At 42.4% G+C, this 19,862-nt stretch overlaps 1 protein-coding gene across 12 annotated transcripts in view; it reads right to left on the bottom strand.

Annotated features, from left to right (window-relative positions):
- The window catches only part of ZNF516 (zinc finger protein 516), a 160,658-nt gene extending 146,363 nt beyond the window's left edge, over nucleotides 1-14,295 (bottom strand). For 7 of the 12 annotated variants that reach the window (XM_073631233.1, XM_073631229.1, XM_073631235.1 and 4 more), the window contains exon 1: nucleotides 3,859-4,087. The gene's annotated coding sequence lies outside the window, so the exon portion shown is untranslated. Of the gene's footprint in view, nucleotides 1-3,858; nucleotides 4,088-14,154 lie in introns of those variants that run through there. The other 5 variants (XM_073631230.1, XM_073631236.1, XM_073631234.1 and 2 more) reach the window with 3 other exon arrangements.
- Between the last annotated feature and the right edge of the window lie 5,567 nt (nucleotides 14,296-19,862).

Raw genomic sequence — 19,862 nt, 5'->3', positions numbered from 1 at the left:
GCATTAGTGGCCCTTAATCTGGGTTCCTCCAGAGGTTGCTAGGGGGTTCCTTGAGCAATTTCTGCCTCTCAGAAAAGTTGCTATTAACTCCAATGATCTTTTCAACTATTTCTAAAGCATTCCTCTTCCCATTGACCATCAATGTAAAGGGTATTCTTTGCACCACACCCACCACCAACGTAAGGGGGGGCACCTCACCAACGTAAGGGGGAACTTCCACCAACATAATGTGCCACCACACCAACCAGCCATGTAAAGGGGCACCTCACCAACCAGCTATGTTAAAGGGGCACCTCACTCCTAACACCAAATGTCAAACCATGACTATTTTCATGGTCTACATCTCTTTACTGGCCATTACTATTGGTTTTATTATATTGATTTTATTATATTGAAAAAAAAAAAAAAACACCACACGTTTGTACAGAGCAGACCCAAGGGTCAAATATGCTAGATATGCCACATTCCTTATCCTTTTGATATCCACAAGTTACTGTAATGCTAATGTCCTGTGAGCTGAAGTTTAAATTATTAGCAGGAGGTCCCTGGGACCAGAAAGGGTTCCTTCATGTGAAAAAAAGCTGTTCTAGCCAGTTTATTGTTATTTTGGGGATGACAAGTGCACTTTAAGCGAACCATTGACATAAGATTATTATCACTAGGTAATCAGAGTGTGCAATTTAACATTAAAATTGTTCATAAGAACAATAATTATTTTGTGTATGGCTGATGCCCTCCTGGACAAATGTCTTATCTTTACTTGTATTTTTCATAATTTAATCAATGCCTTAAAATGATTAAAGAAAAAAAAAAAAAAAAAAACCACACACACACTAAATTCCCTGACTTTACACCAACAAACCCAATTTATGAAACATTAACATGTATAAGCATGTTTTTAAATGATAATCACAACAGGAAATGTATTATTAATGTAATTAAGTTGAAGAAGGAATATTTTTTATCAATTAAAAAGGGTGCTGTGAAAATTACCATAACTGAAGCTTAAAGAGTGGAATATTAAACATATTCAATTATTAATAGAGAACTTCATAGAGAGCCCAAGTGGCCTCCCAATGGATTTGGACGAGTAACATGGTAGAAAAATTCAGCAAAACCCACAAATAAGGTTTAAGTCGCCATAAAGGGAAAAAACGTTAGAAGTGGAAACAGTAAACTGAGCAGAGCAGATTGCTCAATTTGTACTTTGCTGCCAAAAAAAGTTCCAGTCTTCAACCCCAAGCACACCCAATCCAGCACCTGTGGAAGGAAGAACAAACAGAGACTGGGGCTGCAGCGTGTGAATGTCCTGCTATTGTTTGCAGCTCATTCCAGAAGAACGCCAATTGTGCTGTATACAAACATACAAGAGCACAGAACAAACGGTCATTTCATTTCAGACCTCGCCATCCTCGTACATTATCAAATATCACATTTTCTACATGTTTAGATTTTTTTTTTTTTTTAATAATGCTAAGAAACTTAACTGCTCCAAAGTTCCATCCCACAGCTCCTACATAGTCAATGAAACCAAATTAAAAAGAGACACAATGAAGGGTTTCTGATATTTGTCAGCCTGGGCCTCTCCGAATTAAAAAGGTCATCTCCTCACAAAAGCATCATTAATGCTGGTGACGTTGAAAGTTTAGCTCCCTCCCCTCAGTTCTATCTGTAACCCTGACACAGAACGTCTCACCAGCATTATCGAGCGATTTTACAGAGGTCGCTCTGACCCAAGTGTTCTAGCACACTCCAAATGTTCAAATTCACACCACAAAGCCGAGTTACACAACTCCCAAAACATGCCTACTACAGAGAAAAAAAAATAAGGGTTGTGGAAAAACAAGCAGCCCTGCTCCACGTAAATGGCTTGAGTAACTCCTTGCTGCAACAGTCTGCTAGTAATTAACTCTGTAAACTGCCACTTCTGAGGTCTTGGAAGCACTAAATAGAATGCCGCCTGTGCCGAGACCTCAAAAGAAGCACACATGACGAGTCCTAACCCATATCATTCAAGATGGCTATTGCCATTACCCTGAGGAGACTAAAGATGTCTCCTTCAATTGCCGAGCTATGCCAATAATTACATACAGGTGCTCCTCAGCCACTCCACTCACATAACACAAGCAGCTGTAAAATGGAGACGGGTGTAATAATGAGATCGGGAATAGTTTATACATGGAAAGGGGGAATTTGTTGTACTGCAAGGCCTGGGATTTTTTTACTTTAATTAATTTAATATGATCATGTCGCACAATCAGCATACACAGTGTTTGGCCTCTGAGGTGATTGTGAGGTCAATTTAAAGGGATACTGAAAAGTCAATTGAATCTTAAGTGGCAGTATACTCTTGAAGTATCAGTGGTGAATATTTAAAAAAATAAATTAGATAAAAATAAATGCATCCAGGCCCAAAAAAAAAGGATACAATATATATATATATATATATATATATATATATATATATATATATATATATATATATATATATATATATATTCCCCCCATGCACACAGGCAAAACAAGCTGCAGGCTCATTTGTGCACCCAAGAGCCACAATTGCCCCATAGTAATGGATGGCTGGTATGTTACACCTTGTGCTTGTGTAAACACGGGTGCAAGGCCCCATACACATTTGAGGGCTAAGTAGCTTGAAGCTCAAAAACGCTCAACAAGCAAAAACCTATTGTTTTCAATAGCCCTTGCTCACATCGGAGCATCCTTTTGCTTGCAGCAAATGTCTGTCACTCAAAAGCATGAGCTACTTGTCAGGCAGAATTGAATGTTTTTGTCCCCATAGGTTCAAATGGAAATGCCTAAATAAAGCGCCATGAGCGTTTTGACATGCGTTTTCTGCTTAAACAGCAGTTCTCTGCACCTTCTATTTGAAAAGCACCTGACAAAAAAAAAAAAGGGGGGGGGAGGGGCCTCAAAAACGTTTGTGTGTGAATGTAGTCTTAGCCCTTGTTCACACTGCTGTGACTTTGAATCTGACATTCCCGTGTGACTTAATAGCAGCTTGCATAAGACTTCTTTATCAAAAGTCAATGCAAGTCATTCCAAAGTACTGCAGGAACCCTTTTCTAAGTCGGAGCGACTTGAGTCACCCCTATTAGAACGGTCCCATTGCCGTTAATGGGGCACGACATGCCATGCGACTTTGAACTCTCAAGTCACGTGACAGTGTGAACAGGGGCTTAATCCTAAATGTGCACAAGCTGCGTCCAAGGATTTACGCCAGTGTGCCATATACTCACATCCAGTCGTTCATTGGTATGGGCGGCTGTGTCACCTGAGTGCAGTAATATACATCGTATGGCCTCCTTACACACCTGTGTGCACAAGGCCTTACTCTTTATACTTTGAGCGTGTACAAAGTTAGTCTCCACAGTGCGGCGTGCTGTGAGGTGACCTGAGGTGCGTTGTGCACCATGTTTTTGGTGTACATTTTATACCATGATATGTGTTGGTGGTGATTTGTGGTGAAGGTGGAATGTGACTAATCTATAATACATTACACTGGGGTGGTCGTGTGTATGAGGCCTGGATAGCGCATGTCAGCATGGTCCTAGTGTGAATGGGCCCCAATAATAGAAGTGATCAGGTGTTTATATATGGGTGTACTCCACAACATCTGGGTATGCTGAGAGTCCAGTGCCATGGATGGATGGATGGATGGATGGAAAGTAATGGAAGGGTGAAGTTTCCAGCCCGGGGACACGCTGTTCTCCTTTGTTATTAAACTTGTACAGTGTGCCTGGATTGCGGGGGGCCCCTCCTCCCCTCATAGCAGACAATGAGTGCCCGATCCTGCCACGCCTTGCCCCGCACTACAAAACTTCTTCTGCCCCCATTTACCTTCCGATCCCCGAGCTTCGCTGATCCCGCCTCCGACATGGACGGAGCCCCCCCCGCGATCCTCCGGCGGCCAGGTGACAACACGCAGCAAAAGTTGGCTGGGGGACACGGAGGCCGGGCGGAGGGGGCTTTGTTGGGGTGACAAGTTGTTTGGCTCTGCCTGTTTGCTGAGCTCCGATCTCACTCCCAGGACTCGGTGTGACGTCCTCATAGAGGGGGGGAGCCGAGCCATGGACGCCCAGCACTGGGCTCCTCCTCTGTATACACACACACGGCCAGGTACAGCAACAATACCGAGCCCTGCAACGGGGGGGGGAGACCCCCCCCAATACCGAGCCCTGCAACGGGGGGGAGACCCCCCCAATACCGAGCCCTGCAACGGGGGGGAGACCCCCCCAATACCGAGCCCTGCAACGGGGGGAGACCCCCCCAATACCGAACCCTGCAACAGGGGGGACCCCCCCAATACCGAACCCTGCAACAGGGGGGACCCCCCCAATACCGAGCCCTGCAACGGGGGGGACCCCCCCCAATACCGAGCCCTGCAACGGGGGGGACCCCCCCCAATACCGAGCCCTGCAACGGGGGGGACCCCCCCCAATACCGAGCCCTGCAACGGGGGGGACCCCAATACCGAGCCCTGCAACGGGGGGGACCCCAATACCGAGCCCTGCAACAGGGGGGACCCCAATACCGAGCCCTGCAACAGGGGGGACCCCCCCTCCAAGTCTGACCCCTGCACCAGGGGGGAACCCCAGTCTTCACAAGGGAGCTCTCACACACAAACCATGGGGCCCATTCACATCACATGGGTTGCATCCCCCATCACTTCACAATGACACAGCGTATGCTGCAAAACGGAGCCACTTTTTGCACAGCATATTGCCATTCACTGTGCAGCGTCACAAGGCGCCGCACTGTGTAACGTTGAACCAAATATCACTGGGTGACGTTTCGATAAAGTTTGAAAAAGTAGGGCAGGTTCATGCCAGGGCTGCTGACAGCTTTGCACAACGCAAAAACAAAGCAATAGGCCCCTTCCACCCCGTCGCAGTGCAGGAATGTGCGCGGTATCGTAACACCACGATGGTGCGATGCAGCGCCATTCATTTATGCATTGCAAAAAAAAAATGCAGGTATCATTTCTGGACCGCTGAGGTGCGTGCCAGCCTGTTCATTTTACACCGCGCACCATAACTTGACCTCTGGAAGATTTAACCCCCCCCCCTTCATGACCAGTCCACTTTTTGCGTTACTTTTGACAATTGTGTGGCCGTGCAACGTTGCACCCAAATAAAATTGATGACCTTTTTCTCCCACAAATAGTGCTTTTTTTTTGGTGGCATTTGATCACTTCTGCAGTTTTTATTTTTTGCGTTATAAACAAAAGTGACAGACAAGTTAAAAAAATTAAATATTTTTTACTTTCTGCTATAAAACAAATCCAGAAAAAAAAAAAAAAAAAAAGAAATTTCTTCATAAAATTAACGCCAATATCTACTGTGCTACATTTTTGGTAAAATATAGTGGTTGGTTTGTGCAAAAGGTATAGCTTCCACAAACTATGGGATATTTTTATTGTTTACTAGTAATGGCGGTGATCAGCGTCTTATAGCAGGACTCTGATATTGCATCGGACAGTCTGACACTGCACCCTTTGTGGGAACCAGTGAAACCAATACAGTGATCAGTGCTAAAAATAAACGTCACCTCTACTAATGACACTGGCTCAGAGGGGGTTAACGTCAGAGGCGAGCAAAGGGTTAACGGTGTGCCTAGCCAGTGTTTTAGTACACTGAGAGGTGCTTTTACTAGGGGAAGAGATGGAATTTATTCCCTGCTTTGCAGGGACACAAACTCTATCCCTTCCCTCCTGTCAGAACGGCGACCTGCCTTGTTTATATAGAGAGCAGGAACTGCGATCTGCCTGATGAACGACTGGTGGATGCTGGCAGACATGTATTGCCCTTCACCCACCGATCAGCACTGTGTATAATGGCAGTGGAAGCAAGCCCCTGGTGGTGTGCATGCACGCCCCCTACCCAGAAGTGTCAGACTACATACATATATATCTGATCTGTACGTGATCTGGCGCAAAGGTGCCACCCTGTAGCAGCAAAACTGCTATAGGGCGGACCTAAAGTGGTTCTAAGGCCAGAGTGCATTCCCTGCGTGAAGGTTAAAAAAAAAGTATGACAGCAGCCCTCCAAACGCCTGGCTTCTGTCGATGGGGCATGACCGAAAAATGTTCTGACAGGGGGGGCAGTACAGTGATCTCCCCGCTGAACTAACATCGGACAGTTAGAACAGGATCTCCTCCCAAGCTCTTTTTTTTTTTTTCGTTGAGCCTGCTGGGTTGAATGAGAGAAAAACTGATAGTGTGTACCAAGCGCTGTGCCAGTCTCTTGCAGCTCTCTCCTCTCTCCCTGCATTTGCAGGACACAGAGCCATTGGCTCCTGCTGTTGTCAATCAAATCCTGTGAGGAGAGAGCAGGGGTGAGGCTAAGCCGCTTTGTGTGTGCCTATGGATGCACACAGCCCAGCTCGGGAAAGAGTATGTAAGTGTGCTACCATAGGAAGCAGAGCAGCCTAGAGTGCTAGTAAGGGACCCCAGAAGAGGAGATTCAGGGACCTTCCATTACACAAAGCAAGCAATAACATGTTTATTAATTATTTAAAAAAAAAAAGTAAGCTTTACAACTGCTTTAATGCACTGCACCTCAACCTGTAGGTGTGAACCTAGGCAAAAGCCTTGCTGTGATAGGGCATGTCGCACCAAGGCACAGCGTTCTGTGTACTGCAATAAAATCATGCAGGTGCCATTTTTATCACACATCCCCACAACATGCTGCTGTGTGATGACTTCAGTTGTCATTTTGTGACACTTCAAATAAAGTTTCAAGAAAAAAAGTAAACAATGTGATGCACCTTAACAGTGAGCGGCAGAAACCACACATTGTAGTACCGTGTTGGTGGGATCCAGACATAAACAGCCCAACACATCACAGCACCAGACACATTATACAGAGCACAAGGCATGCCCGCTGTTGTGAAATGGGGCCCCAATCCATCTTTCTGTTCTGCATAGAATAGCACAAGGGCACCTCAAAATAAATTGTTTTCTATGTGCCCCGTTTACAATGCTGCATCTAGGTGGTCTGCTGCATTGTAACACATCACCACTACACAATATGGTCCATAGACATGAACAGGTCATTTTGTGACAACAAAGTTAAAGAAATAAGTGGGAACACATTGCTCCGCCCCTACACAACATGCACGAGCATGTGTGCAGGCTGCTGTGAGCAAGCATTATAGTACCTTATAGTGTGTACCCAAAACTTTTTTTTTTTTTCGTTTTGGATCAAGTAGAAAAGGGTTAAAACCCGTCAGTTTACTTTGTTGTCTGTGTACCATTGGGGAGATTTCCCTTCACTTCCTGTTCTGAAGACAAAATAGGAATTCAGCAGAAATCTCTGCAAAGCGAGCCAAATTCTTCTCTTAAGCCCCATACACACTATTAGATTTACTGCAGATTTTGGTCTTCAGATTTACCAAAACCATGTAGTGCAAGGGCCTGCCTGATTGAATACAAATTGAAACTCTAAAAGGTCTGACCTCCTATTATATGGTTTTGGTAAATCTGAAGACAAAAATCTGCAGAAAATCTAAGTGTGTATGGGGTCCAAGGCACCTCTCACACAGGCCGGACCCAGTTTTGCTCAGCAGGGGGATCTGTCTGCTAAACTGAGTGGAGCAGACGGATGACAGGTCCACGTTTGTTCCACTTATGCAGAGCGGACACAAATACAGCCCGCTCTGCTCTATCAGCAGTCGAATGGAAACGGAGTGGCTGTCCTACGAACCTATCCAGCCAAACGGAGGGAAACTGATCCCCTTCTGTTTGTTTTTGCCAGGTTAGATCAGATCAGGGGTAACCAAGTGTAAACGAACACAAGTCTGTTTACATCCAACTACCCATAGAGGATAATGGAGTGTCCGATCTGGTCCACCTGAAAAACAGACAGATGGACCTGATGGGACCAGTCGTGTGAAAGATGCCCGCCCCCCCACAACTGTAAAAAAATGTAGAATTTCCTTTTAATTTTTCTTGTTTCCATTACAATAGCCAACAGCACAAATAGCGAGGCTGAACTTCCTAAGTACTGTCCTGTCCTATCCTGGTGTACTCCAACTTTAAGAGCACATGTTGCAAGACAAGTCACGCCCCATTAAGTGCAATGGAACCATTCTAATAGGAGTGACTTGAGTCGTTCAGACTTAGAAAAAGGTTCAAACACTACTTTTGGTGCGGCTTCAGCATGACTTTCATTGAGTACTGTTAAAGACATCGTATGCAAGTCGTGTCAAAGTCGCACTGGGATGTGAGCTTTGAAGTGTGAACCCGAGCCTGAGAGACACAAATGGGGAAAAAAAAAAAAAAACCACACACAAACAGAAGGAGCAGCCAAATCAATTTTGCAGTGTACAAAGCATGCTGATAGAAGGAGAGAGCAGAGTGACGGATGAGCTCATCAGATTGAAGCTTCTACCTTCAGAGCCAGTCACAGGGTGGGGAGAAGACCTGCAAGTGAAAGTGGTTATTATTGAAGGCAGAGACAATCAAGTAGCTGTCCTGGAATATGATTTTGGAAAGATCAGGTCCTTCTACTGCTTGAAAGCAGTAGTTCTCTACCTCAGTCCTCAAGTACCCCCAACAGGCCATGTTTTCAGGTTTTCCTTTACTTTGCACAGCTGCTTTAAATCAATATCAATATCAATGACATGGTATTGATAAGAGCTATTTTATCTAAGGGAAGTTCCCAAAACATGGCCCATTGGGGGTACTTGAGGACTGAGGTTGAAAACCACTTCTTTACACAACTGTGCTGAGTGACAGAGCTCTGTAAACCTGGATGGACAGAAGTACAAATCCTTCTCTCTGTATTATTTAGCAGTTCAGCTTTGAACTCCAGCTGCAATAAGTTACATATTAGAGAAGCCAGCTCCTGATTTGTGCCGTATCAGTTAGCCCCGCTCTATGAATCAATGGCTAGAGGATGACGTGTCTCCTTGCCTAGGAGTTTACAGCTCACCCCTTGTCTATGCCTCCCACCTTTAATTAGGAAGAAAAGACAGAGCCAAAGCCCAGGAAACGTCACTTTGAATTTAGACTTTTACATCAATAGGCTGCTGCAACATCATGGGGGGTTTAAGCAGTTTTCACGATGGCAAAACAATTTATAAAGGATTATATATTTTTTTGCAAGCAAAGTTGGGTGGAGGGGGGGGGGGGGGGGGGGGGATTAGCTGTGCATATAACGTGGTATGGGTTCTTGACAGACATTCCCTTCACTGAATGTGCCTTTTGTGCACTGCAGAAATGGTCATTATTCATGGCTCTGTGATAGTAAGCAGCATTTTTCATTCTTCCATACTGCAGACCATAGGAGTTTACTACTTTCAGCACTCCTGACCATTGTTTAATGACTCATTTCCACATCTGTTGCCACATGCAAGACATTGTTCTGAATCAATCAAGAAACCCTAGATTATGACAGCTGCTCTCTACGTTTAGTTATGTGAAAAGACAGCACATTGCAGACTCACCACAGGGAAAAAAGTGTTATAGGTAGGACTCTGCTGTTACCTTGGTACCTTAATGACAGTGAATTGGAGTATGAACAAGTGTAGGCAACTAATCAGACATTGTAAATGTCATTTTTTCTTCTCTTGTACAGATTAGAAGACATACAGATCCTCCGGTTGCTATGGGCAACAGCTTTATCCTGGTAGATGTCAGAAAACAAAAGATGCTATGGGCAACAGATTCTTCTCCTCTGGTCCTGCTACAAAACATACAGAAGCTCTGGTTGCTATGGGCAACCGCTCCCACCGCAGTACATGCTACAAGTCATACAGACGCTCTGGTTGCTATGGGCAACAGCTTTTTTTTTTCCCCTAGTACATAACAAAAATGTACTGGTTGCTATAGGCCACAGCATCTTTTTTTCTTCCAATACATGCTAGAAGACATACTGGACTGTTTACACTTACTATGGATGACTGCTTTTATTTTCCTTGGTGCATTTTAAGAAAACATGCAGATATCCCTAGGTATATGCTAAAAAATATACAGAAGCTTTGGTTGCTATGGGTAACAGCTTCTTTTTCCCTGGTACATATCAAAAAGCAAAGCTGCTCTGGTTGGCAACAGATAATTATTTTTCTTCTTCCAATGCATGTTCCAAGACATACAGATGTTCTGGTTACTATGGGCGGCAGCTTTTTTTTTTTTTTTTTTTTTCTTTGGTAATGCTAGAAAACATGTAGATGCTCTGGTTGCTATGGGCAACAGCTTCTTGCTAAAACACCAATCACTTCTATGAATCACCCTTAATAAGGAGGCAAGTGTCCTTCATACTAGAGAAGAGCAAACAACTAATCAGATTAAAAATGCCATTTCTGTCACTAGTACAGGTTAGAAAACAATCTTCTGGATGCTATGGGCGACAGATTTTTTTTTTTTTTTTTTTTTTTTTAAACACCCCACACTTTTATGCATCTCCCATGTCATGTAACCATATTTTAAAAATGTTTTTCATACTTCATAGGTGGGACAAACAAAAAAAAAAGTGCAGACCTAATCAAACTTCAAAAGTTTTGTACTAGAAGTAGTTCAAAAACACGTAGGAAGATGAGGGGTTTTTTTTTTTAAACCATCGCTCTCACTTCTATCACCCCATCAAGAAAAGGATTACAGGAAGATTTTACAAAGTAACAGCAATTAGAGATTGTCACATGCCAAGAATACACCCCCGCCCCTTACCAAGGAGAGCAACAGAGATGAAAGCGTTAAACCAAGGAGTGGTCAATTGAAGTCAGCAATGCCCAGGGCACTGGATAGAATAACTCCAGTTATTGGGAGTGGAGGAGAATAGAGCTTCCATTGCAGAAGAGAAGAAGAAGTGCAGCACAGTAGCTGAAGTTTAAGCAGCCATTAGCAGAGATCATTAGGGATAGGTTTAGAATACTGGGAGGGAGGGCTTGTCTACACTTCTCTGCTGTTGCTGGAGTTTTTTTTCTCTCTTCCCTCTTCTAGGAGCAGATTACCTCCCTGGATCCCTAGCTGCCATAATTAGCTTAGTCGAGGTTCAGCAGCAGAGGAACAATCCTGATGATAGGAGATATTTGAATTGCGGTGGCAGATAATACGATACAGGTGGATGGATTGAGTGCAATGCAGACACCTTTTCTTGCTGCACAGTACCCTCCTTCCCCTTGATCTCTCCTTCTGCTGTGTAAATGAGATGGGACTATGGAATCACATTCACATGATGCCTATGAAAAATACAGTGAGGGACATACAAGTAAATACAGATGAGGGTTGGAGGATGGGAGGCACAGGCTCCCCTCTCTGACACTGGATGGAGCAACAATAAGCCATAGGGAGGAAGGGGGGGGGGGTAGATAGGGATTGGTGTGTTACCTTGTCCTTCTCCAAAAGGGAGGGGATAAGCAAATCACAGCTACTTTGCATCGGTGTATGCAATTCTTCCTAGCAAGTATCTCATGCTCTCCTACATACAAAAATACATCTGACCTCCCATACTTTTCCATTTCCGCCCCTCACAAGCCACTTTGCTACTCTAGCAAACACTCAGATCTTCTATATTCTTTTGTTTCGACACTGGTAGCAGGAAATAGTCAATTGCAGCATTGAGAAGTGGGGGGATGGGACAGGGAAGGGAGTTCTGCCTCTGCCCAAAAAAGGGACTTTGACCTTATATTGATCTACAAGGGTGTTGAAATAATAAAAAAAAAAAATTAATATTTGTACACGTCACCCTACAAGTACAAGAGCAGGGTCTCCTATAGGTTCATGTCATTACTTAATCATGTGCCAGCAATCGTGTTTCCTTAAGAAAGGACTGACCTATTTTTGGCTAGAGATAAACGATCATGTTAACAGACGGTAATCTTGTAATCTGGTTTTCCTGTAAGCACTTCACATACCAGCTTTTCAGACATAAAAAATAATAATAAAAAAATATATATAATCTATATTACATTTCCCCCAAATGTCAGAGGAACAATGACACAATCAATTTAGCCCACTTTTATCCATGACGTCTTTTTACAGCCCATCACCCACAGGGAGTGACTTGCATTATGAATTCCACAGGTTATAGTAAGACAACATTGAGAGACAGAGAAAATAGAATATATATTCTATAAACTGAAATGTACTGTATTACCAAAAAGGGACATGGTATAAGTGGGAGGGGCCTTGTATATCATATGTGTATACATAGGAAAAAAAAAACTATATAAATGACTATAAACTGGAATTTACTGTTCTGCCTAAAAAGTCACAGCATAGGTGGGGAGGTCATTGTATATCATATTTATAAGTGTGTATAGTCATAGGTTGGGTGATCATTGTATATCATATGTGTGCATATTTTATTGTTATAACCTGTGGAATTTGCTGTAGTGAATAAGAGACTCCTAGCACAGTAGGGGGGGGGGGGGGCTGTCATTGCATATATTATAACTTGTAGAATAGGCTGTAGTGCCTAAAAGACACCTAGCGAAGCATAGGTGGGAAGATCCTTGTATAGCATATGATAAATACAATTACATTTAAATATTTTGCTATAACCTTTTGAAAATCTGCTGTGCTGCTTTAAAGACTCACTTGCAGTATAGGTGGGAGGATCATTGTATAGCTTATGTGTGTGTGTAACCTGCAGAATTTGCTGAACTGCCTAAAAGAGCACAGTATAGGTGGGAGGATCATTATGTGTATAAGTTTATATATAAATACATTACTATAATCTGTAGAATTGAATGTACTGCCTAAAGACGTGAGTATAGGTGGGAGGATCACTGTATACAAAAAAAGTGTTTATGCCTAAAGAGGACACAGGGTAAGTGGGAGGATCATTGTGTATGTGGGGGAAAAAAAAAAAAAAAAAAAAAATTTATATATATATATATATATATATATATATATATATATATATATATATATATATATATATATACATACACACACACAGCTCCTCCTCCCACCTATACTGTGTCTTTTTAGGTAATGCAATAAATTCTACAGTATATATATATTTTTATTACACACACACAGTCTACAGTGATTCTCCCACCTATGCTGTGGGTTCTTTAGACAGTACAGTAAATTCCACAGGTTCCCATAATATATTTTTCTATACACAGGGCACACACACACACACACACACTGACCCCCCTCCTCCTCCTCCTCTAAGCACAGAGCTCTGTGTACAACTAATGACTATGAAATGAATAAGTCAGTAAGCCACAATAGGTAAATATAGACCGAGCAGTGCCATTCCCCAGGGTTCACCCACTGAAGGCTTATTATACTTATAATCGATGGTGCTTAGCACAAACCAACATTATTTTCGGTGAAAACCCAGGATCCTCTCTAATACTTAATTGCTGGAGGTTAGCTGGGTTGGAGCAAACAAGGGCTGATTGTCATTCTACACCAACCTCCATACATACACAGCCCATTTCAATACCCCACCCAGCCAGCTTTTCACAAAAGTTACCCCTGCAAACTTTCCCAAACTTGTCCAAAACACATCCATTCCAATGGAGATCCTTCTAGATCAAAAAAAGGAAATACAAGAACTAAAAAAAAAAAAAAAAAAAAAAAAAAAATTATACACAAAAAGTAAACAAAGTGCTTTGGATAAAAGTATTTAGTAATGGTTGTCGGTGTGGAATAGCAGAAAGCTTGTGTCCTCTACTCCACCCCCAACTTCCTTTGATAAATGTGTTTCTGGCTTTGTGATGTAGGCAGAATGAGATCCTGTAATAGAACTAAAAAAAAAAGAAAAAGAAAAAAAAAAAAAAAAAAACCAACAACCCTCAGCAAGACAAAAGCATTATCATCAGGCATTTTGTGCACACACCGAATCAATACGATCAGCAGAGCCCCTTAATAATTTAAGTAGCTCGTCCATGAAGATAAGCACTCCCTCCTCCCAGCTTTATCATTTCATTTTTATTCCTTGTTTATAAACAAATAGAAAAACAACAAGGCAGCAACTTCCTCATCCACCTACAACACAAGCTTGGCTCAGCACTCCATGTCCTCATTGCAGTAAAACGATCATGGGAGAAAAAACAAAAAAATAAAAAATAAAAAAAAACAAAGTTGCCATAATAAGTCCCTAAATTGTGTGCTGATCGCACAATAGAAGTGCGTGTCCCCTGCCATCCTAGGAGGGTGTCCATGCCATGACTTACCGTGCTCTTTGGGTGGAATGTCTAATCTTTTATTGAGGACACAGACAGCCAGGAATCTGAAGGTGAAACCATGCACTGAATGCAATAAAGAAAGAAGTGCACATGATTGACTGGGACTGCACCACTGTCTCACGGGGGACACAGCTCCCAGAGATGGGCTCTTCTCCGATCACTCCTCCCCTCCGATCGACCTTTTCTGCCCCCCAACTTCCCCGACACTGCACCCGGGGGGGGCTCCGCACAATACAGGAGGGAGGGCAGGGCAGGTGTCAGTCATTGGAGGGATGTATAGGTTGTATTGTCCCCCGCAGAAAGGACAATGGTATGTCCTAAATTAAATGCACACACACTATCTACTATTGTCTCATCAGCACACACAAAGTTCTGCTTCAACGCGGGGAAAGTCTGCAGGCATCAAATGACTAGGAGATAGGTTCTGCCTGCACTGCTACATGCATCTATATCTACTGCTATATATATATTTATACATCAACAACCAACAAAGAAAAAAACTATTTTTAGACATTTGTAAACATAACAATTGACTATCTGTGATACTTTTTATTATTATTATTTGTATTAACCTCCAAATTTGGAAAAAGAAATCTGTAATGATGGTTTAGCCCCATGTAGATGGTGAATTATGGAAAAAAATAGAGAAAGTTTATACTAGTTTCAAAAGCGGGCGTTTTTGAAACTCCACGTACGCCTGTCAAAATTGTGTCCATTACGGTTGTTCGCAGGGTTGCGTTAGCATTGCGTCAAAAATGACCCGCCGTTTCGTTTTGGCGGGCTTTGCCACTCCCCAAATGTTTCCATTGATGTCAATGTAAACACGCCGCAAAAACATACTGCGAATGCCCCCGTGGCATTCACAGCGCGTTTAGAGAGTGTTACTAGCCAATTTTATAATCCAAAAATCCATACTATAAAAAAAAAAAAACAAAAACAACACAGAAAGGGTGTCTGGCAAGCATTTTTTTTTTTTTTAACATGCAGTTCAACGCATTAGGTGCGGTAATGGGCACTCTTTACGTCTAAATGAGCCCTTAAAGTGGCTCTAAAGGCAGAAGGTTTTTTATCTTAACCACTTGCTTACTGGGCACTTAAACCCCCTTCCTGCTCAGGCCAATTCTCAGCTTTCAGCGCTGTCACTCTTTGAATGACAATTGCGCAGTCATACTACACTGTAGGCATATGACATTTTTATCATTTTTTTCGCACATATTTTGGTGGTATTTAATCACTACTGGGATTTTTATTTTTTTCTAAACAAAATAAGACCAACAATTTTGAAAAAAAAAACTTTTTTCATAGTTTGTTATAAAATTTTGCAAACAGGTAATTTCTCCTCTTGCGCTGATGAGGCTGCATGGATAAGGCAGCACTGATGGGTACTGATAGGGTGGTACTGGTAGGCACTGATGAGGCTGCATTGATAGATGGCACTGATAGGCAGCACTGAGGGGCACAGATAGGTGGCAATGATGGGCACTGGTAGGTGACACTGATAGGTGGCATGGGTGGGCACTGGTAGGTGGCACTGCTTAGCAGTGCTGATATGCACTGGAAGGTGGCACTGGTGGGCACTGCGTGGTCTGGAGTGTGAAGGTCCCCATTACTCCAGACGGTAACCTGCTTTTTTTTTTCTCCTCATGCTGACAGGAAAATAAAAATTTGATTACCGACTCTGTTTACATCACATGATCAGCTGTTATTGGCTGACAGCTGATCACGTGGTAAGGGGCCGGGATCAGCCCCTTACTCCGATATGTGATCAGCCGAGTCTCATTGACTCGCTGATCACAGAGCGAGCCGTGCATGTCCCACAGGGGGCGGGCAAGCGGCTCATGCACGGGAAGACGTACATGGACACCCCTCCCAGGAATTTAGTCCCGTGCTGTAGCCATCTTTCGGCTATGGTGCAGGAACGAAGAGTTACTAAACCCAGGACCCTGCATTCACTATATTTGGTCTTCCACAGTACACAGAACATGGAAATGCAATTATTTTAGTAAATATAAACTGCTAAATCCTTTTTTTCATCAGCAGTATGTAGCAGTCTTGTGACTTCTATCGGTGTGTGATAAAGCTTGTTGGAGGATTTTTCATTCTACTCTCACTGTCCTATAAAACTTCAGGACCCCTGACCCTCTGTCTGGACAGTGCTCATTGGCCCTGTGCTGATCACATACACTCTCCCAAGAAAAAAAAACTCTCTAGCAATACACACCAAACTGAGCATGTGCAGCCTGACTCCTTCTATTTATAATATTCAGAGAGGAGTTTGAGACACTGGAAGAAGGTGAAGATCAGAGAAGACAGGATAAAACTGCCTTTTTACACATGCAGAGGATTAACCGTTTTGGTTCCACAGTATAAAAACATACTTTACTGCATATACAGACTGATTTTACTGTTCTGGGTGTAGTAACACTTCAATGCATTATATGCATTAAGATAAAAAAAACCTTCTGTGTGCAGCCTGATTCACACTTGTGCAGGTTGCATTCGGCCAACCCTAAACCCTTGTGACTAAATTCGACAAGACAGTTATAGGAGGAAGGAAGTGTAGGAGATGTTAAGAGGAGTCAGAAGGCTCTATACAGTTCGGGAAATGTAAATCACTCTCTCTATTGTCATTGGTCTGTTAAATCGCAGTTCTGGATGTACAGTGCCTTGAAAAAGTATTCATACCCCTTAAATTGTTCCACATTTTGACATGTTACAACCGAAAACATAAATGTATTTTATTGGGATTTTATGTGATGGACCAATACAAAGTGGCACATAATTGTGAAGTAGAAGGAAAATGATAAATGGTTTTCAAAATTTTTTACAAATAAATATGTGAAAAGCGTGGCGTGCATTTGTATTCAGGCCCCTGAGTCAATACTTTGTAGAACCACCTTTTGCTGCAATTACAGCTGCAAGTCTTTTTGGGGATGTCTCTACCGACTTTACACATCTAGAGAGTGAAATGTTTGCCCATTCTTCTTTGCAAAATAGATTAAAGCGGGGTTCCACTCAAATTGCCTGTCCCTGCTGAAGAAACACATCCCCACGACATGATGCTACCACCACCATGTTTGACGGTGGGGATGGTGTGTTCAGGGTGATATGCAGTGTTATGCCCCTTACACACGATCGATTTTCCGACAACAAAATCATGGATTTTTTTCCGAAGGATGTTGGTTCAAACTTGTCTTGCATACACACAGTCACACAAATGTTGGGAAAAAATTCAGAATGTAAGAACGCAGTGACATAAAACACGTACGACAAGCCGAGAAAAAGGAAGTTCAATAGCCAGTGCGGCTCCTTCTGCTTGATTCAGAGCGAGCGTGAACTTTTGTGCGACGGACTTGTGTGCACGCAATCGGACTTTCCGACAGCAAGTTTTGTTGCCGGAAAATTTGAGAACCTGCACTCAAACATTTGTGTGCGGAAATTCCAGCAAATGTTCGATGGAGCATACACATGGTCGGACTTTCTGACAACAAGCTCACATCGAACATTTCCCGTCGGAAAATCTGACCGTGTGTATGCGGCTTTAGTTTTCCGCGTTTTGCTTCTAGGCCAAAAAGTTCAATTTTGGTCTCATCTAACCAGAGCACCTTCTTCCACATGTTTACTGTGTCCCCCACATGGCTTCTCACAAACTGCAAACAGGACTTCTTATGGCTTTCTGTCAACAATGGTTTTCTTCTTGCCACTCTTCCATAAAGGACATATTTGTGGAGTGCACGACTAATAGTTTTCCTGTGGACAGATTCTCCCACCTGAGCTGTGGATCTCTGCAGCTCCTCCAGAGTTACTATGGGCCTCTTGGCTGCTTCTCTGATTAATGCTCTCCTTGCCGCTCAGCCTTTCAGTTAAGGTGGATGGCCATGTCTTGGTAGGTTTGCAGTTGTGCCATACTCTTTCCATTTTCGGATGATGGATTGAACAGTGCTCCGTGAGATTTTCAAAGCTTGGGATATTTTTCTATAACCTAACCCTGCTTTAAACTTCTCCACAACCTTATCCCTGATCTGTCTGGTGTGTTCCTTGGCCTTCATGATGCTGTTTGTTCACTAAGGTTCTCTAACAAACCTCTGAGGGCTTCATATATATGCTGAGATTAAATTATTTTAATCTATTAATTTATGCTAAGATTAAATTACACACAGGTGGACTATTTTCTAAATAGGTGACTTCTGAAGGCAATTGGTTTCACTAGATTTTAGTTAGGGATATCAGGGTAAAGGGGGCTGAATACAAATGCCACACTTTTCACATTTTTATTTGTAAAATATTTTGAAAATCATTTATCATTTTCCTTCCACTTCACAATTATGTACGACTTTGTTTTGGTCTATCACATAAAATCCCAATAAAATAAATTTACGTTTTTGGTTGCAACATGACAAAATATGGAAAATTTCAAGGAGTATGTATACTTTTTCAAGGCAGTGTAAAACAGAGCAGGTGCGGGCTCCAAAAGCACATTCCAGCAGTAGTTTCTAGTAATCACATGACACAAGAGGCAGGGAATGTACAAAAGGGTGTCATTATTCTGCTGCCCAAATTACTGCACATACAACCTGTCATCCTAATATAGCTTTATCATTTTTCTTTTTTTTTTTTTCTGGCTTTAGTAATAAAATTCAAACTAAAAATCTTTTTTCTTTTTTTTTTTCTTTTAGGCTGGGGAAAGATTAGAACCCTTGTCAATTTTTTTACTGCTATCCAGGGCTCCATTAGGCTGGATTCACACCTATGCATTTTTTGTGCTTTTTGCATTTTGCAGATTTGCACTACAGTCCATTTAACATGGTTTCCTATGGAACACGTTCTGTAGTGCAAATCTGCAAAATGCAAAAAGCACTAAAAATGCATAGGTGTGAATCAGGCCTAACAGAGATTTCCCTTTATTTGCTGTGAGGGAAAATCCCTAATTGGGACACAGACAGCAAAAAAAAAATTCTGACAGGGGTTCTAGCCTTCCCCTACTCTATTAAAAAAGTGTTTTTTATTTCTGCCTGTGTTGTTGTTGGAGAATTTCTCCCACTTCCTGTCCGGAGAAAGTGTTGTCACCTGGACAGTAAGGCCTGATTCACACCTATGCAGATTACAGTTTGCATCTTGCAGGTGCATTTTGCGTTTTTCAATACACGCTTTTGATCCATTGAAGTCTATGGAACCAAAAACCAGAAAAAAAGTTCCTGGTCCTTTCCATAAAATGCACGGATGTGAACTACATCCATAGGAAACCATGTTAAATGGACTGTAGTGTGTTTCTACAAAACTGAAAATGCACAAAAAAATGCATAGGTGTGAACCAGGCCTAAGTGGGGTAAATTTCTCCAACAAAGCTTCAGATAGCAGTAAAAATCATCAGGGGTTCTAATCCTAAAACTCCTTCCAAAGCTAAAAAAATAGTTTTAGCTTGACATACAATTTAATTTTTAAACTTTGATCCCAGGCACTTCTTTTTATAAGGTGACAATGCTCATCCCTTGCTTTACAATGTAGAAGCGGCATTGTCACCCCGCAGTGCACATTCCTGCTGTTGGCTGCCATACAGGTGCATTGCACCTATGCAAACCCATTCAACTAACAGGGAATTTACCTTGGGGATTAGTGAGTGACATCTCTGGAAATGATGCACTTAGGCCTCATTCGTACTTACGTGAATAGGACCATTAGCGATTACATCCGTGAGA

This window comes from Aquarana catesbeiana, linkage group LG05, assembly GCF_042186555.1.
Source record: "Aquarana catesbeiana isolate 2022-GZ linkage group LG05, ASM4218655v1, whole genome shotgun sequence".
NCBI classification, from domain to species: Eukaryota; Metazoa; Chordata; class Amphibia; order Anura; family Ranidae; genus Aquarana; species Aquarana catesbeiana.
This window is presented reverse-complemented; position numbering and strand designations above follow the sequence as displayed.